Source organism: Chlamydotis macqueenii, chromosome W (assembly GCF_036417535.1).
Source record: "Chlamydotis macqueenii isolate bChlMac1 chromosome W, bChlMac1.mat, whole genome shotgun sequence".
NCBI lineage: Eukaryota > Metazoa > Chordata > Aves > Otidiformes > Otididae > Chlamydotis > Chlamydotis macqueenii.
In genome coordinates this window covers 29,428,455-29,454,298 of record NC_141592.1, presented here as the reverse complement: position 1 = coordinate 29,454,298, position 25,844 = coordinate 29,428,455, and positions in this window count along the sequence as shown.

Sequence of the window (25,844 nt, the reverse complement as noted above, 5' to 3'; positions counted from 1 at the left end):
AACGTCGGACGATTGCTCCCACACCGAAAGTGCCAGCCAGTCAAGCTCTTGCTGCTCCTCACCGGCCATTGGCAGCGCATCTACAGCACCACAGACATCGGGGCTCCGGGCTTTCCCTGACGAACAGGGCTTCGACATTTACCACCACCTGCACCTGGGCGCCCATTGGAAAAAAAACCAAGAAAAATCACGAACGTTGGACGATTGCTCCCACACCATAAATGCCACGAATTCAACCTCTTGCTGCTCCTCACCGGCCATTGGCAGCGCATCTACAGCACCACAGACATCGGGGCTCCAGGCTTTCCCTGACGAACAGGGCTTCGACGTTTACCACCAGCTGCACCTGGGGGGCCCACTCCAAAAAACCCCGAAAAATCACGAAAATCGGACGATTGCTCCCACACCGAAAGTGCCAGCCAGTCAAGCTCTTGCTGCTCATCACCGGCCATTGGCAGCGGATCTACAGCACCACAGACATCGGGGCTCCGGGCTTTCCCTGACGAACAGGGCTTCGACGTTTACCACCAGCTGCACCTGGGCACCCACTCCAAAAAAACCCGAAAAATCACGAACGTCGGACGATTGCTCCCACACCGAAAGTGCCAGCCAGTCAAGCTCTTGCTGCTCCTCACCGGCCACTGGCAGCGCATCCACAGCACCACAGACATCGGGGCTCCGGGCTTTCCCTGACGAACAGGGCTTTGACGTTTACCACCAGCTGCACCTGGACACCCATTGGAAAAAAACCCAAGAAAATCACGAACGTTGGACGATTGCTCCCACACCGAAAGTGCCAGCAACTCAAGCTCTTGCTCCTCATCACCGGCCACTGGCAGCGCATCTACAGCACCACAGACATCGGGGCTCCGGGCTTTCCCTGACGAACAGGGCTTCGACGTTTACCACCACCTGCACCTGGGCACCCACTCCAAAAAAACCCGAAAAATCACGAACGTCGGACGATTGCTCCCACACCGAAAGTGCCAGCAACTCAAGCTCTTCCTGCTCCTCACCGGCCATTGGCAGCGCATCCACAGCACCACAGACATCGGGGCTCCGGGCTTTCCCTGACGAGCAGGGCTTTGACGTTTACCACCAGCTGCACCTGGGCGCCCATTGGAAAAAAACCCAAGAAAATCACGAACGTTGGACGATTGCTCCCACACCGAAAGTGTCAGCAACTCAAGCTCTTGCTCCTCATCACCGGCCACTGGCAGCGCATCTACAGCACCACAGACACTGGGGCTCCGGGCTTTCCCTGACGAACAGGGCTTCGACGTTTACCACCAGCTGCACCTGGGCGCCCACTGAAAAAAACCCAAGAAAAATCACGAACGTCGGACGATTGCTCCCACACCGAAAGTGCCAGCAACTCAAGCTCCTGCTGCTCCTCAGCGGCCATTGGCAGCGCATCTACAGCACCACAGACATCGGGGCTCCAGGCTTTCCCTGACGAACAGGGCTTCGACGTTTACCACCAGCTGCACCTGGGGGGCCCACTCCAAAAAACCCCGAAAAATCACGAAGATCGGACGATTGCTCCCACACCGAAAGTGCCAGCCAGTCAAGCTCTTGCTGCTCATCACCGGCCATTGGCAGCGGATCTACAGCACCACAGACATCGGGGCTCCGGGCTTTCCCTGACGAACAGGGCTTCGACGTTTACCACCAGCTGCACCTGGGCACCCACTCGAAAAAAACCCGAAAAATCACGAACGTCGGACGATTGCTCCCACACCGAAAGTGCCAGCCAGTCAAGCTCTTGCTGCTCCTCACCGGCCACTGGCAGCGCATCCACAGCACCACAGACATCGGGGCTCCGGGCTTTCCCTGACGAACAGGGCTTTGACGTTTACCACCAGCTGCACCTGGACACCCATTGGAAAAAAACCCAAGAAAAATCACGAACGTTGGACGATTGCTCCCACACCGAAAGTGCCAGCCAGTCAAGCTCTTGCTGCTCCTCACCGGCCATTGGCAGCGCATCTACAGCACCACAGACATCGGGGCTCCGGGCTTTCCCTGACGAACAGGGCTTCGACGTTTACCACCACCTGCACCTGGGCGCCCATTGGAAAAAAACCCAAGAAAAATCACAAACGTTGGACGATCGCTCCCACACCGAAAGTGCCAGCCAGTCAAGCTCTTGCTGCTCATCACCGGCCATTGGTAGCCCATCTACAGCACCACAGACATCGGGGCTCTGGGCTTGCCCTGACGAACAGGGCTTCGACGTTTACCACCAGCTGCACCTGGGCGCCCACTCCAAAAAAACCCGAAAAATCACGAACGTCTGACGATTGCTGCCACACAAAAAGTGTCAGCCAGTCAAGCTCTTGCTGCTCCTCAGCGGCCATTGGCAGCGCATCTACAGCACCACAGACATCGGTGCTCCGGGCTTTCCCTGACGAACAGGGCTTCGACGTTTACCACCAGCTGCACCTGGGCGCCCACTCCAAAAAAACCCCGAAAAATCACAAACATCGGACGATTGCTCCCACACCAAAAGTGCCAGCCAGTCAAGCTCTTGCTGCTCCTCCCCGGCCATTGGCAGCGCATCTACAGCACCACAGACATCGGGGCTCCGGGCTTTCCCTGACGAACAGGGCTTCGACGTTTACCACCAGCTGCACCTGGGGGGCCCACTCCAAAAAACCCCGAAAAATCACGATGATCGGACGATTGCTCCCACACCGAAAGTGCCAGCCAGTCAAGCTCTTGCTGCTGCTCCCCGGCCATTGGCAGTGCATCTACAGCACCACAGACATCGGGGCTCCGGGCTTTCCCTGACGAACAGGGCTTCGACGTTTACCACCACCTGCACCTGGGCGCCCATTGGACAAAAACCCAAGAAAAATCACGAACGTTGGACGATTGCTCCCACACAAGAAGTGCCAGCCAGTCAAGCTCCTGCTGCTCCTCAGCGACCATTGGCAGCGCATCTACAGCACCACAGACATCGGGGCTCCGGGCTTTCCCTCACGAACAGGGCTTCGACGTTTACCACCAGCTGCGTCTGGGCGCCCACTCCAAAAAAACCCGAAAAATCACGAACGTCGGACGATTGCTCCCACACCGAAAGTGCCAGCCAGTCAAGCTCCTGCTGCTCCTCAGCGGCCATTGTCAGCGCATCTACAGCACCACAGACACTGGGGCTCCGGGCTTTCCCTGACGAACAGGGCTTCGACGTTTACCACCAGCTGCACCTGGGCGCCCAGTGGAAAAAAACCCAAGAAAATCACGAACGTTGGATGATTGCTCCCACACCGAAAGTGCCAGCAACTCAATCTCTTGCTGCTCCTCACCGGCCATTGGCAGCGCATCTACAGCACCACAGACATCGGGGCTCCGGGCTTTCCCTGACGAACAGGGCTTCGACGTTTACCACCACCTGCACCTGGGCGCCCATTGGAAAAAAACCCAAGAAAAATCACGAACGTTGGACGATTGCTCCCACACCGAAAGTGCCAGCAACTCAAGCTCTTGCTGCTCCTCACCGGCCATTGGCAGCCCATCTACAGCACCACAGACACTGGGGCTCCGGGCTTTCCCTGACGAACAGGGCTTCGACGTTTACCACCAGCTGCACCTGGGCGCCCACTCCAAAAAAACCCGAAAAATCACGAACGTCGGATGATTGCTCCCACACCGAAAGTGCCAGCCAGTCAAGCTCCTGCTGCACCTCCCCGGCCATTGTCAGCGCATCTACAGCACCACAGACATCGGGGTCCGGGCTTTCCCTGACGAACAGGGCTTCGACGTTTACCACCAGCTGCACCTGGGCGCCCACTGAAAAAAACCCTGAAAAATCATGAATGTTGGACGATTGCTCCCACACCGAAAGTGCCAGCCAGTCAAGCTCTTGCTGCTCCTCACCGGCCATTGGCAGCGCATCTACAGCACCACAGACATCGGGGCTCCGGGCTTTCCCTGACGAACAGGGCTTCGACGTTTACCACCAGCTGCACCTGGGCGCCCACTGCAAAAAAACCCAAAAAATCACGAACGTCGGACGATTGCTCCCACACCGAAAGTGCCAGCCAGTCAAGCTCCTGCTGCTCCTCAGCGGCCATTGGCAGCGCATCTACAGCACCACAGACATCGGGGCTCCGGGCTTTCCCTGACGAACAGGGCTTCGACGTTTACCACCAGCTGCACCTGGTCGCCCACTCCAGAAAAACCCGAAAAATCACGAACGTCGGACGATTGCTCCCACTCCGAAAGTGCCAGCCAGTCAAGCTCTTGCTGCTCCTCCCCGGCCATTGGCAGCGCATCTACAGCACCACAGACATCGGGGCTCCGGGCTTTCCCTGACGAACAGGGCTTCGACGTTTAACACCAGCTGCGCCTGGGCGCCTACTAAAAAAAACCCCGAAAAATCACGAACGTCGGACGATTGCTCCCACACCGAAAGTGCCAGCCAGTCAAGCTCTTGCTGCTCATCACCGGCCATTGGTAGCCCATCTACAGCACCACAGACATCGGGGCTCCGGGCTTTCCCTGACGAACAGGGCTTCGATGTTTACCACCAGCTGCACCTGGGGGGCCCACTGAAAAAAACCCCGAAAAATCATGAACGTCGGACGATTGCTCCCACACCGAAAGTGCCAGCCAGTCAAGCTCTTGCTGCTCCTCACCGGCCATTGGCAGCGCATCTACAGCACCACAGACATCGGGGCTCCGGGCTTTCCCTGACGAACAGGGCTTCGACGTTTACCACCACCTGCACCTGGGCGCCCATTGGAAAAAAAACCAAGAAAAATCACGAACGTTGGACGATTGCTCCCACACCATAAATGCCAGGAATTCAAGCTCTTGCTGCTCCTCACCGGCCATTGGCAGCGCATCTACAGCACCACAGACATCGGGGCTCCGGGCTTTCCCTGACGAACAGGGCTTCGACATTTACCACCAGCTGCACCTGGGCGCCCACTCCAAAAAAACCCGAAAAATCACGAACGTCGGACGATTGCTCCCACACAAGAAGTGCCAGCCAGTCAAGCTCCTGCTGCTCCTCAGCGGCCATTGGCAGCGCATCTACAGCACCACAGACATCGGGGCTCCGGGCTTTCCCTGACGAACAGGGCTTCGACGTTTACCACCAGCTGCACCTGGGCACCCACTCCAAAAAAACCCGAAAAATCACGAACGTCGGACGATTGCTCCCACACCGAAAGTGCCAGCCAGTCAAGCTCTTGCTGCTCCTCCCCGGCTATTGGCAGCGCATCTACAGCACCACAGACATCGGGGCTCCGGGCTTTCCCTGACGAACAGGGCTTCGACGTTTACCACCACCTGCACCTGGGCGCCCATTGGAAAAAAACCCAAGAAAAATCACGAGCGTTGGACGATTGCTCCCACACCGAAAGTGCCAGCAACTCAAGCTCTCGCTGCTCCTCACCGGCCATTGGCAGCGCATCTACAGCACCACAGACATCGGGGCTCCGGGCTTTCCCTGACAAACAGGGCTTCGACGTTTACCACCAGCTGCGCCTGGGCGCCCACTAAAAAAAACCCCGAAAAATCACGAACGTCGGACGATTGCTCCCACACCGAAAGTGCCAGCCAGTCAAGCTCCTGCTGCTCATCACCGGCCATTGGTAGCCCATCTACAGCACCACAGACATCGGGGCTCCGGGCTTTCCCTGACGAACAGGGATTCGACGTTTACCACCAGCTGCACCTGGGGGGCCCACTGAAAAAAACCCCGAAAAATCATGAACGTCGGACGATTGCTCCCACACCGAAAGTGCCAGCCAGTCAAGCTCTTGCTGCTCCTCACCGGCCATTGGCAGCGCATCTACAGCACCACAGACATCGGGGCTCCGGGCTTTCCCTGACGAACAGGGCTTCGACGTTTACCACCAGCTGCACCTGGGGGGCCCACTGAAAAAAACCCCAAAAAATCATGAACGTCGGACGATTGCTCCCACTCCGAAAGTGCCAGCAACTCAAGCTCTTGCTGCTCCTCACCGGCCATTGGCAGCGCATCTACAGAACCACAGACATCGGGGCTCCGGGCTTTCCCTGACGAACAGGGCTTCGACGTTTACCACCAGCTGCACCTGGGCGCCCATTGGAAAAAAACCCAAGAAAAATCACGAACGTTGGACGATTGCTCCCACACCGAAAGTGCCAGCAACTCAAGCTCCTGCTGCACCTCCCCGGCCATTGTCAGCGCATCTACAGCACCACAGACATCGGGGCTCCGGGCTTTCCCTGATGAACAGGGCTTCGACGTTTACCACCACCTGCACCTGGGCGCCCATTGGAAAAAAACCCAAGAAAAATCACGAACGTTGGACGATTGCTCCCACACCGAAAGTGCCAGCAACTCAAGCTCCTGCTGCACCTCCCCGGCCATTGTCAGCGCATCTACAGCACCACAGACATCGGGGCTCCGGGCTTTCCCTGACGAACAGGGCTTCGACGTTTACCACCAGCTGCACCTGGGGGGCCCACTGAAAAAAACCCCGAAAAATCATGAACGTCGGACGATTGCTCCCACACCGAAAGTGCCAGCCAGTCAAGCTCTTGCTGCTCCTCAGCGGCCATTGGCAGCGCATCTACAGCACCACAGACATCGGGGCTCCGGGCTTTCCCTCACGAACAGGGCTTCGACGTTTACCACCAGCTGCGTCTGGGCGCCCACTCCAAAAAAACCCGAAAAATCACGAACGTTGGACGATTGCTGCCACACCGAAAGTGCCAGCAACTCAAGCTCTTCCTGCTCATCACCGGCCATTGGCAGCGCATCTACAGCACCACAGACACTGGGGCTCCGGGCCTTCCCTGACGAACAGGGTTTCGACGTTTACCACCAGCTGCACCTGGGCGCCTATTCCAAAAAAACCCGAAAAATCACGAACGTCGGATGATTGCTCCCACACCGAAAGTGCCAGCCAGTCAAGCTCCTGCTGCACCTCCCCGGCCATTGTCAGCGCATCTACAGCACCACAGACATCAGGGCTCCGGGCTTTCCCTGACGAACAGGGCTTCGACGTTTACCACCACCTGCACCTGGGCGCCCACTGAAAAAAACCCCGAAAAATCACGAACGTTGGACGATTGCTCCCACACTGAAAGTGCCAGCCAGTCAAGCTCTTGCTGCTCCTCACCGGCCATTGGCAGCGCATCTACAGCACCACAGACATCGGGGCTCCGGGCTTTCCCTGACGAACAGGGCTTCGACGTTTACCACCAGCTGCACCTGGGCGCCCACTCCAAAAAAACCCGAAAAATCACGAACGTCGGAAGATTGCTCCCACTCCGAAAGTGCCAGCCAGTCAAGCTCTTGCTGCTCCTCACTGGCCATTGGCAGCGCATCTACAGCACCACAGACATCGGGGCTCCGGTCATTCCCTGACGAACAGGGCTTCGACGTTTACCACCAGCTGCACCTGGGCGCCCAGTAAAAAAAACCCCAAAAAATCACGAACGTCGGACGATTGCTCCCACACAAAAAGTGCCAGCCAGTCAAGCTCTTGCTGCTCCTCCCCGGCCATTGGCAGCGCATCTACAGCACCACAGACATCAGGGCTCAGGGATTTCCCTGACGAACAGGGCTTCGACGTTTACCACCAGCTGCACCTGGGGGGCCCACTGAAAAAAACCCCGAAAAATCATGAACGTCGGACGATTGCTCCCACACCGAAAGTGCCAGCCAGTCAAGCTCTTGCTGCTCCTCACCGGCCATTGGCAGCGCATCTACAGCACCACAGACACTGGGGCTCCGGGCTTTCCCTGACGAACAGGGCTTCGACATTTACCACCAGCTGCACCTGGGCGCCCACTGAAAAAAACCCAAGAAAAATCACGAACGTCGGACGATTGCTCCCACACCGAAAGTGCCAGCCAGTCCAGCTCTTGCTGCTCCTCCCCGGCCATTGGCAGCGCATCCACAGCACCACAGACATCGGGGCTCCACGCTTTCCCTGACGAACAGGGCTTCGACGTTTACCACCAGCTGCGCCTGGGCGCCCACTAAAAAAAACCCCGAAAAATCACGAACGTCGGACGATTGCTCCCACACCGAAAGTGCCAGCCAGTCAAGCTCTTGCTGTACCTCAGCGGCCATTGGCAGTGCATCTACAGCACCACAGACATCGGGGCTCCGGGATTTCCCTGACGAACAGGGCTTCGACATTTACCACCACCTGCACCTGGGCACCCACTACAAAAAATCGCGAAAAATCACGAGCGTTGGACGACTGCTCCCACACCGAAAGTGCCAGCCAGTCAAGCTCTTGCTGCTCCTCACTGGCCATTGGCAGCCCATCTACAGCACCACAGACATCGGGGCTCCGGTCTTTCCCTGACGAAGAGGGCTTCGACGTTTAACACCAGCTGCGTCTGGGCGCCCAGTAAAAAAAACCCCAAAAAATCACGAACGTCGGACGATTGCTCCCACACAAAAAGTGCCAGCCAGTCAAGCTCTTGCTGCTCCTCCCCGGCCATTGGCAGCGCATCTACAGCACCACAGACATCGGGGCTCCGGGATTTCCCTGACGAACAGGGCTTCGACGTTTACCACCAGCTGCACCTGGGGGGCCCAGTGAAAAAAACCCCGAAAAATCATGAACGTCGGACGATTGCTCCCACACCGAAAGTGCCAGCCACTCAAGCTCTTGCTCCTCATCACCGGCCATTGGCAGCGCATCTACAGCACCACAGACACTGGGGCTCCGGGCTTTCCCTGACGAACAGGGCTTCGACGTTTACCACCAGCTGCACCTGGGCGCCCATTGCAAAAAAACCCAAGAAAATCACGAACGTTGGACCATTGCTACCACACCGAAAGTGCCAGCAACTCAAGCTCTTGCTCCTCATCACCGGCCACTGGCAGCGCATCTACAGCACCACAGACATCGGGGCTCCGGGCTTTCCCTGACGAACAGGACTTCGACGTTTACCACCAGCTCCACCTGGGCACCCACTCCAAAAAAACCCCGAAAAATCACGAATGTCGGACGATTGCTCCCACACCGAATGTGCCAGCCAGTCAAGCTCTTGCTGCTGCTCCCCGGCCATTGGCAGCGCATCTACAGCACCACAGACATCGGGGCTCCAGGCTTTCCCTGACGAACAGGGCTTCGACGTTTACCACCAGCTGCACCTGGTCGCCCACTCCAAAAAAACCCGAAAAATCATGAACGTCGGACGATTGCTGCCACAAAAAAAGTGCCAGCCAGTCAAGCTCCTGCTGCTCCTCAGCGGCCATTGGCAGCGCATCTACAGCACCACAGACATGGGGGCTTTGGGCTTTCCCTGACGAACAGGGCTTTGACGTTTACCACCACCTGCAGCTGGGCGCCCATTAAAAAAAAACACAAGTAAAATCACGAACGTTGGACGATTGCTTCCACACCGAAAGTGCCAGCAACTCAAGCTCTTGCTGCTCATCACCGGCCATTGGCAGCCCATCTACAGCACCACAGACATCGGGGCTCCAGGCTTTCCCTGACGAACAGCGCTTCGACGTTTACCACCAGCTGAACCTTGTCGCCCACTGAAAAAAACCCCGAAAAATCATGAACGTCGGACGATTGCTCCCACACAAAAAGTGCCAGCCAGTCAAGCTCTTGCTGTACCTCACCGGCCATTGGCAGCGCATCGACAGCACCACAGGCATCGGGGCTCCGGGCTTTCCCTGATGAACAGGGCTTCGACGTTTACCACCAGCTGCACCTGGGGGGCCCACTGAAAAAAACCCCGAAAAATCATGAACGTCGGACGATTGCTCCCACACCGAAAGTGCCAGCAACTCAAGCTCTTGCTGCTCATCACCAGCCATTGGCAGCCCATCTACAGCACCACAGACATCGGGGCTCCAGGCTTTCCCTGACGAACAGCGCTTCGACGTTTACCACCAGCTGCACCTGGGGGGCCCACTGAAAAAAACCCCGAAAAACCATGAACGTTGGACGATTGCTCCCACACAAAAAGTGCCAGCCAGTCAAGCTCTTGCTGTACCTCACCGGCCATTGGCAGCGCATCGACAGCACCACAGACATCGGGGCTCCGGGCTTTCCCTGATGAACAGGGCTTCGACGTTTACCACCAGCTGCACCTTGTCGCCCACTCCTAAAAAACCCCGAAAAATCATGAACGTCGGACGATTGCTCCCACACCGAAAGTGCCAGCCAGTCAAGCTCTTGCTGCTCCTCACCGGCCACTGGCAGCGCATCTACAGCACCACAGACACTGGGGCTCCGGGCTTTCCCTGACGAACAGGGCTTCGACGTTTACCACCAGCTGCACCGGCGCGCCCACTCCAAAAAAACCCTGAAAAATCACGAATGTCGGACGATTGCTCCCACACCGAACGTGCCAGCCAGTCAAGCTCTTGCTGCTGCTCCCCGGCCATTGGCAGCGCATCTACAGCACCACAGACATCAGGGCTCCAGGCTTTCCCTGACGAACAGGGCTTCGACGTTTACCACCAGCTGCACCTGGGCGCCCACTGAAAAAAACCCAAGAAAAATCACGAACGTCGGACGATTGCTCCCACACCGAAAGTGCCAGCAACTCAAGCTCTTGCTGCTCCTCACCGGCCATTGGCAGCGCATCTACAGCACCACAGACATCGGGGCTCCGGGCTTTCCCTGATGAACAGGGCTTCGACGTTTACCACCAGCTGCACCTGGGCGCCCACTCCAAAAAAACCCGAAAAATCACGAACGTCGGACGATTGCTCCCACACAAGAAGTGCCAGCCAGTCAAGCTCCTGCTGCTCCTCAGCGGCCATTGGCAGCGCATCTACAGCACCACAGACATCGGGGCTCCGGGCTTTCCCTCACGAACAGGGCTTCGACGTTTACCACCAGCTGCACCTGGGTGCCCACTGAAAAAAACCCTGAAAAATCACAAACGTCGGACGATTGCTCCCACACCGAAAGTGCCAGCCAGTCAAGCTCTTGCTGCTCCTCACCGGCCATTGGCAGCGCATCTACAGCACCACAGACATGGGGGCTTTGGGCTTTCCCTGACGAACAGGGCTTCGAAGTTTACCACCACCTGCAGCTGGGCGCCCATTGGAAAAAAACCCAAGAAAATCACGAACGTTGGACCATTGCTACCACACCGAAAGTGCCAGCAACTCAAGCTCTTGCTCCTCATGACCGGCCACTGGCAGCGCATCTACAGCACCACAGACATCGGGGCTCCGGGCTTTCCCTGACGAACAGGACTTCGACGTTTACCACCAGCTCCACCTGGGCACCCACTCCAAAAAAACCCCGAAAAATCACGAAGGTCGGACGATTGCTCCCACACCGAATGTGCCAGCCAGTCAAGCTCTTGCTGCTGCTCCCCGGCCATTGGCAGCGCATCTACAGCACCACAGACATCGGGGCTCCAGGCTTTCCCTGACGAACAGGGCTTCGACGTTTACCACCAGCTGCACCTGGGCGCCCACTCCAAAAAAACCCGAAAAATCATGAACGTCGGACGATTGCTGCCACAAAAAAAGTGCCAGCCAGTCAAGCTCCTGCTGCTCCTCAGCGGCCATTGGCAGCGCATCTACAGCACCACAGACATGGGGGCTTTGGGCTTTCCCTGACGAACAGGGCTTCGACGTTTACCACCACCTGCAGCTGGGCGCCCATTAAAAAAAAACACAAGTAAAATCACGAACGTTGGACGATTGCTTCCACACCGAAAGTGCCAGCAACTCAAGCTCTTGCTGCTCATCACCGGCCATTGGCAGCGCATCTACAGCACCACAGACATCGGGGCTCCAGGCTTTCCCTGACGAACAGCGCTTCGACGTTTACCACCAGCTGAACCTTGTCGCCCACTGAAAAAAACCCCGAAAAATCATGAACGTCGGACGATTGCTCCCACACAAAAAGTGCCAGCCAGTCAAGCTCTTGCTGTACCTCACCGGCCATTGGCAGCGCATCGACAGCACCACAGGCATCGGGGCTCCGGGCTTTCCCTGATGAACAGGGCTTCGACGTTTACCACCAGCTGCACCTGGGGGGCCCACTGAAAAAAACCCAAGAAAAATCATGAACGTCGGACGATTGCTCCCACACCGAAAGTGCCAGCAACTCAAGCTCTTGCTGCTCATCACCAGCCATTGGCAGCGCATCTACAGCACCACAGACATCGGGGCTCCGGGCTTTCCCTGATGAACAGGGCTTCGACGTTTACCACCAGCTGCACCTTGTCGCCCACTCCTAAAAAACCCCGAAAAATCATGAACGTCGGACGATTGCTCCCACACCGAAAGTGCCAGCCAGTCAAGCTCTTGCTGCTCCTCACCGGCCACTGGCAGCGCATCTACAGCACCACAGACACTGGGGCTCCGGGCTTTCCCTGACGAACAGGGCTTCGACGTTTACCACCAGCTGCACCGGCGCGCCCACTCCAAAAAAACCCTGAAAAATCACGAATGTCGGACGATTGCTCCCACACCGAACGTGCCAGCCAGTCAAGCTCTTGCTGCTGCTCCCCGGCCATTGGCAGCGCATCTACAGCACCACAGACATCAGGGCTCCAGGCTTTCCCTGACGAACAGGGCTTCGACGTTTACCACCAGCTGCACCTGGGCGCCCACTCCAAAAAAACCCGAAAAATCACGAACGTCGGACGATTGCTCCCACACAAGAAGTGCCAGCCAGTCAAGCTCCTGCTGCTCCTCAGCGGCCATTGGCAGCACATCTACAGCACCACAGACATCGGGGCTCCGGGCTTTCCCTCACGAACAGGGCTTCGACGTTTACCACCAGCTGCACCTGGGCGCCCACTGAAAAAAACCCTGAAAAATCACAAACGTCGGACGATTGCTCCCACACCGAAAGTGCCAGCCAGTCAAGCTCTTGCTGCTCCTCACCGGCCATTGGCAGCGCATCTACAGCACCACAGACATGGGGGCTTTGGGCTTTCCCTGACGAACAGGGCTTCGAAGTTTACCACCACCTGCAGCTGGGCGCCCATTGGAAAAAAACCCAAGAAAATCACGAACGTTGGACGATTGCTCCCACACTGAAAGTGCCAGCAACTCAAGCTCTTGCTCCTCATCACCGGCCACTGGCAGCGCATCTACAGCACCACAGACACTGGGGCTCCGGGCTTTCCCTGACGAACAGGGCTTCGACGTTTACCACCAGCTGCACCGGCGCGCCCACTCCAAAAAAACCCTGAAAAATCACGAATGTCGGACGATTGCTCCCACACCGAATGTGCCAGCCAGTCAAGCTCTTGCTGCTGCTCCCCGGCCATTGGCAGCGCATCTACAGCACCACAGACATCGGGGCTCCAGGCTTTCCCTGACGAACAGGGCTTCGACGTTTACCACCACCTGCACCTGGGCGCCCAGTGGAAAAAAAACCAAGAAAAATCACGAACGTTGGATGATTGCTCCCAAACCTTAAATGCCAGGAATTCAAGCTCTTGCTGCTCCTCACCGGCCATTGGCAGCGCATCTACAGCACCACAGACATCGGGGCTCCGGGCTTTCCCTGACAAACAGGGCTTCGACGTTTACCACCACCTGCACCTGGGGGGCCCACTCCAAAAAACCCCGAAAAATCACGAAGATCGGACGATTGCTCCCACACCGAAAGTGCCAGCCAGTCAAGCTCTTGCTGCTGCTCCCCGGCCATTGGCAGTGCATCTACAGCACCACAGACATCGGGGCTCCGGGCTTTCCCTGACGAACAGGGCTTCGACGTTTACCACCACCTGCACCTGGGCGCCCATTGGAAAAAAACCCAAGAAAAATCACGAACGTTGGACGATTGCTCCCACACAAGAAGTGCCAGCCAGTCAAGCTCCTGCTGCTCCTCACCGGCCATTGGCAGCGCATCTACAGCACCACAGACATCGGGGCTCCAGGCTTTCCCTGACGAACAGGGCTTCGACGTTTACCACCACCTGCACCTGGGGGGCCCACTGAAAAAAACCCCAAAAAATCATGAACGTCGGACGATTGCTCCCACTCCGAAAGTGCCAGCAACTCAAGCTCTTGCTGATCCTCACCGGCCATTGGCAGCGCATCTACAGCACCACAGACATCGGGGCTCCGGGCTTTCCCTGACGAACAGGGCTTCGACGTTTACCACCAGCTGCACCTGGGCGCCCACTCCAAAAAAACCCGAAAAATCACGAACGTCGGACGATTGCTCCCACACAAAAAGTGCCAGCCAGTCAAGCTCCTGCTGCTCCTCAGCGGCCATTGGCAGCGCATCTACAGCACCACAGACATCGGGGCTCCGGGCTTTCCCTCACGAACAGGGCTTCGACGTTTACCACCAGCTGCACCTGGGCGACCAGTGGAAAAAAACCCAAGAAAATCACGAACGTTGGACGATTGCTCCCACACCGAAAGTGCCAGCCAGTCAAGCTCCTGCTGCTCCTCACCGGCCATTGGCAGCGCATCTACAGCACCACAAACATCGGGGCTCCGGGCTTTCCCTGATGAACAGGGCTTCGACGTTTACCACCACCTGCACCTGGGCGCCCATTGGAAAAAAACCCAAGAAAAATCACGAACGTTGGACGATTGCTCCCACACAAGAAGTGCCAGCCAGTCAAGCTCCTGCTGCTCCTCAGCGGCCATTGGCAGCGCATCTACAGCACCACAGACATCGGGGCTCCAGGCTTTCCCTGACGAACAGGGCTTCGACGTTTACCACCACCTGCACCTGGGGGGCCCACTGAAAAAAACCCCAAAAAATCATGAACGTCGGACGATTGCTCCCACTCCGAAAGTGCCAGCAACTCAAGCTCTTGCTGCTCCTCACCGGCCATTGGCAGCGCATCTACAGCACCACAGACATCGGGGCTCCGGGCTTTCCCTGACGAACAGGGCTTCGACGTTTACCACCAGCTGCACCTGGGCGCCCACTCCAAAAAAACCCGAAAAATCACGAACGTCGGACGATTGCTCCCACACAAGAAGTGCCAGCCAGTCAAGCTCCTGCTGCTCCTCACCGGCCATTGGCAGCGCATCTACAGCACCACAGACATCGGGGCTCCGGGCTTTCCCTGACGAACAGGGCTTCGACGTTTACCACCAGCTGCACCTGGGCGACCAGTGGAAAAAAACCCAAGAAAATCACGAACGTTGGACGATTGCTCCCACACCGAAAGTGCCAGCCAGTCAAGCTCTTGCTGCTCCTCACCGGCCATTGGCAGCGCATCTACAGCACCACAGACATCGGGGCTCCGGGCTTTCCCTGACGAACAGGGCTTCGACGTTTACCCCACCTGCACCTGGGCGCCCACTCCAAAAAAACCCCGAAAAATCATGAACGTCGGACGATTGCTCCCACACCGAAAGTGCCAGCCAGTCAAGCTCTTGCTGCTCCTCACCGGCCATTGGCAGCGCATCTACAGCACCACAGACATCGGGGCTCCGGGCTTTCCCTGACGAAAAGGGCTTCGACGTTTACCACCACCTGCACCTGGGCGCCAACTAAAAAAAAACCCAAAAAATCACGAACGTCGGACGATTGCTCCCACACCGAAAGTGCCAGCCAGTCAAGCTCTTACTGTTCCTCACCGGCCATTGGCAGCGCATCTACAGCACCACAGACATCGGGGCTCCGGGCTTTCCCTGACGAACAGGGCTTCGACGTTTACCACCAGCTGCACCTGGGCGCCCACTCCAAAAAAACCCGAAAAATCACGAACGTCGGACGATTGCTCCCACACAAAAAGTGCCAGCCAGTCAAGCTCCTGCTGCTCCTCAGCGGCCATTGGCAGCGCATCTACAGCACCACAGACATCGGGGCTCCGGGCTTTCCCTCACGAACAGGGCTTCGACGTTTACCACCAGCTGCACCTGGGCGACCAGTGGAAAAAAACCCAAGAAAATCACGAACGTTGGACGATTGCTCCCACACCGAAAGTGCCAGCCAGTCAAGCTCCTGCTGCTCCTCACCGGCCATTGGCAGCGCATCTACAGCACCACAAACATCGGGGCTCCGGGCTTTCCCTGATGAACAGGGCTTCGACGTTTACCACCACCTGCACCTGGGCGCCCATTGGAAAAAAACCCAAGAAAAATCACGAACGTTGGACGATTGCTCCCACACAAGAAGTGCCAGCCAGTCAAGCTCCTGCTGCTCCTCAGCGGCCATTGGCAGCGCATCTACAGCACCACAGACATCGGGGCTCCAGGCTTTCCCTGACGAACAGGGCTTCGACGTTTACCACCACCTGCACCTGGGGGGCCCACTGAAAAAAAACCCAAAAAATCATGAACGTCGGACGATTGCTCCCACTCCGAAAGTGCCAGCAACTCAAGCTCTTGCTGCTCCTCACCGGCCATTGGCAGCGCATCTACAGCACCACAGACATCGGGGCTCCGGGCTTTCCCTGACGAACAGGGCTTCGACGTTTACCACCAGCTGCACCTGGGCGCCCACTCCAAAAAAACCCGAAAAATCACGAACGTCGGACGATTGCTCCCACACAAGAAGTGCCAGCCAGTCAAGCTCCTGCTGCTCCTCACCGGCCATTGGCAGCGCATCTACAGCACCACAGACATCGGGGCTCCGGGCTTTCCCTCACGAACAGGGCTTCGACGTTTACCACCAGCTGCACCTGGGCGACCAGTGGAAAAAAACCCAAGAAAATCACGAACGTTGGACGATTGCTCCCACACCGAAAGTGCCAGCCAGTCAAGCTCTTGCTGCTCCTCACCGGCCATTGGCAGCGCATCTACAGCACCACAGACATCGGGGCTCCGGGCTTTCCCTGACGAACAGGGCTTCGACGTTTACCCCACCTGCACCTGGGCGCCCACTCCAAAAAAACCCCGAAAAATCATGAACGTCGGACGATTGCTCCCACACCGAAAGTGCCAGCCAGTCAAGCTCTTGCTGCTCCTCACCGGCCATTGGCAGCGCATCTACAGCACCACAGACATCGGGGCTCCGGGCTTTCCCTGACGAAAAGGGCTTCGACGTTTACCACCACCTGCACCTGGGCGCCAACTAAAAAAAAACCCAAAAAATCACGAACGTCGGACGATTGCTCCCACACCGAAAGTGCCAGCCAGTCAAGCTCTTACTGTTCCTCACCGGCCATTGGCAGCGCATCTACAGCACCACAGACATCGGGGCTCCGGGCTTTCCCTGACGAACAGGGCTTTGACGTTTACCACCAGCTGCACCTTGGGGGCCCACTGAAAAAAACCCCGATAAATCATGAACGTCGGACGATTGCTCCCAAACTGAAAGTGCCAGCCAGTCAAGCTCTTGCTGCTCCTCACCGGCTATTGGCAGCGCATCTACAGCACCACAGACTTCAGGGCTCCGGGCTTTCCCTGACGAACAGGACTTCGACGTTTACCACCACCTGCGCCTGGGAGTCCACTCCAAAAAAACCCGAAAAATCACGAACGTCGGACGATTGCTCCCACACCGAAAGTGCCAGCCAGTCAAGCTCTTGCTGCTCCTCACCGGCCATTGGCAGCGCATCTACAGCACCACAGACATCGGGGCTCCGGGCTTTCCCTGACGAACAGGGCTTCGACCTTTACCATCACCTGCACCTGGGCGCCCATTGGAAAAAAACCCAAGAAAAATCACGAACGTTGGACGATTGCTCCCACACCGAATGTGCCAGCCAGTCAAGCTCTTGCTGCTCCTCACCGGCCATTGGCAGTGCATCTACAGCACCACAGACATCGGGGCTCCGGGCTTTCCCTGACGAAAAGGACTTCGACGTTTACCACCACCTGCGCCTGGGAGTCCACTCCAAAAAAACCCAAAAAATCATGAACGTCGGACGATTGCTCCCACACCGAAAGTGCCAGCCAGTCAAGCTCTTGCTGCTCCTCCCCGGCCATTGGCAGTGCATCTACAGCACCAAAGACATCGGGGCTCCGGGCTTTCCCTGATGAACAGGGCTTCGACGTTTAGACCAGCTGCACCTGGGCGCCCACTCCAAAAAAACCCCGAAAAATCACGAACGTTGGACGATTGCTCCCACACCGAAAGTGCCAGCCAGTCAAGCTCCTGTTGCTCCTCACCGGCCATTGGCAGCGCATCTACAGCACCACAGACATCGGGGCTCCGGGCTTTCCCTGACGAACAGGGCTTCGACTTTTACCACCAGCTGCACCTGGGTGCCTACTCCAAAAAAACCTCGAAAAATCACGAACGTCGGACGATTGCTCCCACACCAAAAGTGCCAGCCAGTCAAGCTCTTGCTGCTCCTCACCGGCCATTGGCAGTGCACCTACAGCACCACAGACATCGGGGCTCCGGGCTTTCTCTGACGAACAGGGCTTCGACGTTTACCACCAACTGCACCTGGTCGGCCACTCCAGAAAAACCCGAAAAATCACGAACGTCAGACGATTGCTCCCACACAAAAAGTGCCAGCCAGTCAAGATCCTGCTGCTCCTCACCGGCCATTGGCAGCGCATCTACAGCACCACAAACATCGGGGCTCCGAGCTTTCCCTGACGAACAGGGCTTCGATATTTACCACCTGCTGCAACTGGGCGCCCACTGGAAAAATCCCTGAAAAATCACGAACGTCGGACGATTGCTCCCACACTGAAAGTGCCAGCCAGTCAAGCTCTTGCTGCTCCTCCCCGGCCATTGGCAGCGCATCTACAGCACCACAGACATCGGGGCTCCGGGCTTTCCCTGACGAACAGGGCTTTGACGTTTTCCACCAACTGCACCTGGGGGGCCCACTGAAAGAAACCCCGATAAATCTTGAACGTCGGACGATTGCTGCCACACCAAAAGTGCCAGGCAGTCAAGCTCTTGCTGCTCCTCACCGGCCATTGGCAGCGCATCTACAGCACCACAGACATCGGGGCTCCGGGCTTTCCCTGACGAACAGGGCTTCGACTTTTACCACCAGCTGCACCTGGGCGCCCACTCTAAAAAAACCCCGAAAAATCAAGAACGTCGGACGATTGCTCCCACACAAAAAGTGCCAGCCAGTCAAGCTCTTGCTGTACCTCACCGGCCATTGGCAGCGCATCGACAGCACCACAGGCATCGGGGCTCCGGGCTTTCCCTGATGAACAGGGCTTCGACGTTTACCACCAGCTGCACCTGGGGGGCCCACTGAAAAAAACCCCGAAAAATCATGAACGTCGGACGATTGCTCCCACACCGAAAGTGCCAGCAACTCAAGCTCTTGCTGCTCATCACCAGCCATTGGCAGCGCATCTACAGCACCACAGACATCGGGGCTCCGGGCTTTCCCTGATGAACAGGGCTTCGACGTTTACCACCAGCTGCACCTTGTCGCCCACTCCTAAAAAACCCCGAAAAATCATGAACGTCGGACGATTGCTCCCACACCGAAAGTGCCAGCCAGTCAAGCTCTTGCTGCTCCTCACCGGCCACTGGCAGCGCATCTACAGCACCACAGACACTGGGGCTCCGGGCTTTCCCTGACGAACAGGGCTTCGACGTTTACCACCAGCTGCACCGGCGCGCCCACTCCAAAAAAACCCTGAAAAATCACGAATGTCGGACGATTGCTCCCACACCGAACGTGCCAGCCAGTCAAGCTCTTGCTGCTGCTCCCCGGCCATTGGCAGCGCATCTACAGCACCACAGACATCAGGGCTCCAGGCTTTCCCTGACGAACAGGGCTTCGACGTTTACCACCAGCTGCACCTGGGCGCCCACTGAAAAAAACCCAAGAAAAATCACGAACGTCGGACGATTGCTCCCACACCGAAAGTGCCAGCAACTCAAGCTCTTGCTGCTCCTCACCGGCCATTGGCAGCGCATCTACAGCACCACAGACATGGGGGCTCCGGGCTTTCCCTGATGAACAGGGCTTCGACGTTTACCACCAGCTGCACCTGGGCGCCCACTCCAAAAAAACCCGAAAAATCACGAACGTCGGACGATTGCTCCCACACAAGAAGTGCCAGCCAGTCAAGCTCCTGCTGCTCCTCAGCGGCCATTGGCAGCACATCTACAGCACCACAGACATCGGGGCTCCGGGCTTTCCCTCACGAACAGGGCTTCGACGTTTACCACCAGCTGCACCTGGGCGCCCACTGAAAAAAACCCTGAAAAATCACAAACGTCGGACGATTGCTCCCACACCGAAAGTGCCAGCCAGTCAAGCTCTTGCTGCTCCTCACCGGCCATTGGCAGCGCATCTACAGCACCACAGACATGGGGGCTTTGGGCTTTCCCTGACGAACAGGGCTTCGAAGTTTACCACCACCTGCAGCTGGGCGCCCATTGGAAAAAAACCCAAGAAAATCACGAACGTTGGACGATTGCTCCCACACTGAAAGTGCCAGCAACTCAAGCTCTTGCTCCTCATCACCGGCCACTGGCAGCGCATCTACAGCACCACAGACACTGGGGCTCCGGGCTTTCCCTGACGAACAGGGCTTCGACGTTTACCACCAGCTGCACCGGCGCGCCCACTCCAAAAAAACCCTGAAAAATCACGAATGTCGGACGATTGCTCCCACACCGAATGTGCCAGCCAGTCAAGCTCTTGCTGCTGCTCCCCGGCCATTGGCAGCGCATCTACAGCACCACAGACATCGGGGCTCCAGGCTTTCCCTGACGAACAGGGCTTCGACGTTTACCACCACCTGCACCTGGGCGCCCAGTGGAAAAAAAACCAAGAAAAATCACGAACGTTGGATGATTGCTCCCAAACCTTAAATGCCAGGAATTCAAGCTCTTGCTGCTCCTCCCCGGCCATTGGCAGCGCATCTACAGCACCACAGACATCGGGGCTCCGGGCTTTCCCTGACAAACAGGGCTTCGACGTTTACCACCACCTGCACCTGGGGGGCCCACTCCAAAAAACCCCGAAAAATCACGAAGATCGGACGATTGCTCCCACACCGAAAGTGCCAGCCAGTCAAGCTCTTGCTGCTGCTCCCCGGCCATTGGCAGTGCATCTACAGCACCACAGACATCGGGGCTCCGGGCTTTCCCTGACGAACAGGGCTTCGACGTTTACCACCACCTGCACCTGGGCGCCCATTGGAAAAAAACCCAAGAAAAATCACGAACGTTGGACGATTGCTCCCACACAAGAAGTGCCAGCCAGTCAAGCTCCTGCTGCTCCTCACCGGCCATTGGCAGTGCATCTACAGCACCACAGACATCGGGGCTCCAGGCTTTCCCTGACGAACAGGGCTTCGACGTTTACCACCACCTGCACCTGGGGGGCCCACTGAAAAAAACCCCAAAAAATCATGAACGTCGGACGATTGCTCCCACTCCGAAAGTGCCAGCAACTCAAGCTCTTGCTGATCCTCACCGGCCATTGGCAGCGCATCTACAGCACCACAGACATCGGGGCTCCGGGCTTTCCCTGACGAACAGGGCTTCGACGTTTACCACCAGCTGCACCTGGGCGCCCACTCCAAAAAAACCCGAAAAATCACGAACGTCGGACGATTGCTCCCACACAAAAAGTGCCAGCCAGTCAAGCTCCTGCTGCTCCTCAGCGGCCATTGGCAGCGCATCTACAGCACCACAGACATCGGGGCTCCGGGCTTTCCCTCACGAACAGGGCTTCGACGTTTACCACCAGCTGCACCTGGGCGACCAGTGGAAAAAAACCCAAGAAAATCACGAACGTTGGACGATTGCTCCCACACCGAAAGTGCCAGCCAGTCAAGCTCCTGCTGCTCCTCACCGGCCATTGGCAGCGCATCTACAGCACCACAAACATCGGGGCTCCGGGCTTTCCCTGATGAACAGGGCTTCGACGTTTACCACCACCTGCACCTGGGCGCCCATTGGAAAAAAACCCAAGAAAAATCACGAACGTTGGACGATTGCTCCCACACAAGAAGTGCCAGCCAGTCAAGCTCCTGCTGCTCCTCAGCGGCCATTGGCAGCGCATCTACAGCACCACAGACATCGGGGCTCCAGGCTTTCCCTGACGAACAGGGCTTCGACGTTTACCACCACCTGCACCTGGGGGGCCCACTGAAAAAAAACCCAAAAAATCATGAACGTCGGACGATTGCTCCCACTCCGAAAGTGCCAGCAACTCAAGCTCTTGCTGCTCCTCACCGGCCATTGGCAGCGCATCTACAGCACCACAGACATCGGGGCTCCGGGCTTTCCCTGACGAACAGGGCTTCGACGTTTACCACCAGCTGCACCTGGGCGCCCACTCCAAAAAAACCCGAAAAATCACGAACGTCGGACGATTGCTCCCACACAAGAAGTGCCAGCCAGTCAAGCTCCTGCTGCTCCTCACCGGCCATTGGCAGCGCATCTACAGCACCACAGACATCGGGGCTCCGGGCTTTCCCTCACGAACAGGGCTTCGACGTTTACCACCAGCTGCACCTGGGCGACCAGTGGAAAAAAACCCAAGAAAATCACGAACGTTGGACGATTGCTCCCACACCGAAAGTGCCAGCCAGTCAAGCTCTTGCTGCTCCTCACCGGCCATTGGCAGCGCATCTACAGCACCACAGACATCGGGGCTCCGGGCTTTCCCTGACGAACAGGGCTTCGACGTTTACCCCACCTGCACCTGGGCGCCCACTCCAAAAAAACCCCGAAAAATCATGAACGTCGGACGATTGCTCCCACACCGAAAGTGCCAGCCAGTCAAGCTCTTGCTGCTCCTCACCGGCCATTGGCAGCGCATCTACAGCACCACAGACATCGGGGCTCCGGGCTTTCCCTGACGAAAAGGGCTTCGACGTTTACCACCACCTGCACCTGGGCGCCAACTAAAAAAAAACCCAAAAAATCACGAACGTCGGACGATTGCTCCCACACCGAAAGTGCCAGCCAGTCAAGCTCTTACTGTTCCTCACCGGCCATTGGCAGCGCATCTACAGCACCACAGACATCGGGGCTCCGGGCTTTCCCTGACGAACAGGGCTTTGACGTTTACCACCAGCTGCACCTTGGGGGCCCACTGAAAAAAACCCCGATAAATCATGAACGTCGGACGATTGCTCCCAAACTGAAAGTGCCAGCCAGTCAAGCTCTTGCTGCTCCTCACCGGCTATTGGCAGCGCATCTACAGCACCACAGACTTCAGGGCTCCGGGCTTTCCCTGACGAACAGGACTTCGACGTTTACCACCACCTGCGCCTGGGAGTCCACTCCAAAAAAACCCGAAAAATCACGAACGTCGGACGATTGCTCCCACACCGAAAGTGCCAGGCAGTCAAGCTCTTGCTGCTCCTCACCGGCCATTGGCAGCGCATCTACAGCACCACAGACATCGGGGCTCCGGGCTTTCCCTGACGAACAGGGCTTCGACTTTTACCACCAGCTGCACCTGGGCGCCCACTCTAAAAAAACCCCGAAAAATCAAGAACGTCGGACGATTGCTCCCACACAAAAAGTGCCAGCCAGTCAAGCTCTTGCTGTACCTCACCGGCCATTGGCAGCGCATCGACAGCACCACAGGCATCGGGGCTCCGGGCTTTCCCTGATGAACAGGGCTTCGACGTTTACCACCAGCTGCACCTGGGGGGCCCACTGAAAAAAACCCCGAAAAATCATGAACGTCGGACGATTGCTCCCACACCGAAAGTGCCAGCAACTCAAGCTCTTGCTGCTCATCACCAGCCATTGGCAGCGCATCTACAGCACCACAGACATCGGGGCTCCGGGCTTTCCCTGATGAACAGGGCTTCGACGTTTACCACCAGCTGCACCTTGTCGCCCACTCCTAAAAAACCCCGAAAAATCATGAACGTCGGACGATTGCTCCCACACCGAAAGTGCCAGCCAGTCAAGCTCTTGCTGCTCCTCACCGGCCACTGGCAGCGCATCTACAGCACCACAGACACTGGGGCTCCGGGCTTTCCCTGACGAACAGGGCTTCGACGTTTACCACCAGCTGCACCGGCGCGCCCACTCCAAAAAAACCCTGAAAAATCACGAATGTCGGACGATTGCTCCCACACCGAACGTGCCAGCCAGTCAAGCTCTTGCTGCTGCTCCCCGGCCATTGGCAGCGCATCTACAGCACCACAGACATCAGGGCTCCAGGCTTTCCCTGACGAACAGGGCTTCGACGTTTACCACCAGCTGCACCTGGGCGCCCACTGAAAAAAACCCAAGAAAAATCACGAACGTCGGACGATTGCTCCCACACCGAAAGTGCCAGCAACTCAAGCTCTTGCTGCTCCTCACCGGCCATTGGCAGCGCATCTACAGCACCACAGACATGGGGGCTCCGGGCTTTCCCTGATGAACAGGGCTTCGACGTTTACCACCAGCTGCACCTGGGCGCCCACTCCAAAAAAACCCGAAAAATCACGAACGTCGGACGATTGCTCCCACACAAGAAGTGCCAGCCAGTCAAGCTCCTGCTGCTCCTCAGCGGCCATTGGCAGCACATCTACAGCACCACAGACATCGGGGCTCCGGGCTTTCCCTCACGAACAGGGCTTCGACGTTTACCACCAGCTGCACCTGGGCGCCCACTGAAAAAAACCCTGAAAAATCACAAACGTCGGACGATTGCTCCCACACCGAAAGTGCCAGCCAGTCAAGCTCTTGCTGCTCCTCACCGGCCATTGGCAGCGCATCTACAGCACCACAGACATGGGGGCTTTGGGCTTTCCCTGACGAACAGGGCTTCGAAGTTTACCACCACCTGCAGCTGGGCGCCCATTGGAAAAAAACCCAAGAAAATCACGAACGTTGGACGATTGCTCCCACACTGAAAGTGCCAGCAACTCAAGCTCTTGCTCCTCATCACCGGCCACTGGCAGCGCATCTACAGCACCACAGACACTGGGGCTCCGGGCTTTCCCTGACGAACAGGGCTTCGACGTTTACCACCAGCTGCACCGGCGCGCCCACTCCAAAAAAACCCTGAAAAATCACGAATGTCGGACGATTGCTCCCACACCGAATGTGCCAGCCAGTCAAGCTCTTGCTGCTGCTCCCCGGCCATTGGCAGCGCATCTACAGCACCACAGACATCGGGGCTCCAGGCTTTCCCTGACGAACAGGGCTTCGACGTTTACCACCACCTGCACCTGGGCGCCCAGTGGAAAAAAAACCAAGAAAAATCACGAACGTTGGATGATTGCTCCCAAACCTTAAATGCCAGGAATTCAAGCTCTTGCTGCTCCTCCCCGGCCATTGGCAGCGCATCTACAGCACCACAGACATCGGGGCTCCGGGCTTTCCCTGACAAACAGGGCTTCGACGTTTACCACCACCTGCACCTGGGGGGCCCACTCCAAAAAACCCCGAAAAATCACGAAGATCGGACGATTGCTCCCACACCGAAAGTGCCAGCCAGTCAAGCTCTTGCTGCTGCTCCCCGGCCATTGGCAGTGCATCTACAGCACCACAGACATCGGGGCTCCGGGCTTTCCCTGACGAACAGGGCTTCGACGTTTACCACCACCTGCACCTGGGCGCCCATTGGAAAAAAACCCAAGAAAAATCACGAACGTTGGACGATTGCTCCCACACAAGAAGTGCCAGCCAGTCAAGCTCCTGCTGCTCCTCACCGGCCATTGGCAGTGCATCTACAGCACCACAGACATCGGGGCTCCAGGCTTTCCCTGACGAACAGGGCTTCGACGTTTACCACCACCTGCACCTGGGGGGCCCACTGAAAAAAACCCCAAAAAATCATGAACGTCGGACGATTGCTCCCACTCCGAAAGTGCCAGCAACTCAAGCTCTTGCTGATCCTCACCGGCCATTGGCAGCGCATCTACAGCACCACAGACATCGGGGCTCCGGGCTTTCCCTGACGAACAGGGCTTCGACGTTTACCACCAGCTGCACCTGGGCGCCCACTCCAAAAAAACCCGAAAAATCACGAACGTCGGACGATTGCTGCCACACAAAAAGTGTCAGCCAGTCAAGCTCCTGCTGCTCCTCAGCGGCCATTGGCAGCGCATCTACAGCACC